Source organism: Cherax quadricarinatus, chromosome 28 (assembly GCF_038502225.1).
Source record: "Cherax quadricarinatus isolate ZL_2023a chromosome 28, ASM3850222v1, whole genome shotgun sequence".
In the NCBI taxonomy this organism is placed as follows: domain Eukaryota; kingdom Metazoa; phylum Arthropoda; class Malacostraca; order Decapoda; family Parastacidae; genus Cherax; species Cherax quadricarinatus.
The window spans coordinates 5,826,567-5,827,825 of record NC_091319.1 but is presented as its reverse complement, the minus strand read 5'-3'; positions in this window follow the sequence as shown (position 1 = coordinate 5,827,825).

Here is a 1,259-nt window from a genome sequence, read left to right as displayed (position 1 = left end):
TATGGGTCTGTTTTAACTATTCCTTGATGGTACTTTATAATTTCTGATTAGATTTCTGTTTCATTAATTATTTGGGATTGTGTTGCATCCACGATCAAAACCATTGCCGAAGTATTTCTCTTGTTGGTTTTCATTATAAAGGAGCAGTATACAAACTCAGTTTTCTTTTTAAGACATAAAATCCTTATTAATGTTTTTACAGAACATTAGTTAATCCTAATTGTCTGTTATGCTTTTTGGCATACCAAATTGATTCGTACATCAATTGAACTATTATCGTTCATTTTGTTAAAAATCTCACATTAGGGGTCATTGTAGCACACACCCTGTCCATCCTCTCAATTTACTATAACTTGAGCAAGCTTTCTTTTTTATATACATATATCTGTGAAATTGGTATGTAAATCACCCATGTGATTCTAATGTGCCTTGTAGGAGTTTTCATAAAGTTTTTCTGCAGTCTAATAATTATTTCAATTTTTTCTTTTTTTTTCTTTGGAAAAATATTTTGCAATCTGCATGGCTTAATAAATACTGGACATATTTAATATGCCAGATTTTTTTTTCTTCTGGGGAATGGGTCAGACTTTGATGAAATTCTCGCATCTAATAATACAATTACAGTACAGTATATATTTGACCCCTTGCAACTGAACCTCTTGACATCATACGATTGAGCTTTTTTTCTAGATTTACTATTTCATTTGGGTTTAGTGTTTTTTTTTTTTTAACATAAGACTTCTACTGTGGTTAAACTCCTTATTTATTGGTACTGTAGTTTGATATTTTCATATCTGCTAAACTTTGTCTTTAGCTTTGTCAGCATGCTTTGTAACAGTATTTGCCCAAATCATTATGGAATAACATGTGCAGGCTTTTATCAACATCATTTGGGGTTAGTCAAAGCTAGTATGAGTATTCTTGTGACCTGGAGGGGATGTTCCTGGATGGGTAAGGTAAGAGTAGTAGTTTATTAAACATGGCAAGGAATGCGATCTTAAAGATGCCAGATATGCATTTTTATTAAACTGCCTGCATTCACATAAGGGGTAGGCTTTGAAGATTATCCTCTAGTTAGATCAATTCAAATTTCTATAATATATGTTTCTCACATTCCATACTTGTACAGTGTTTCTTCACTCATTTTCACACCACCTCAGGTGATTCACATATTCATGTCTTGCAAGTATATCCTAATTCTTTTATTTAATTTATAAATCCTCATCCATTTCCTTCAAGGGAGTACCTTGATCTTAGGA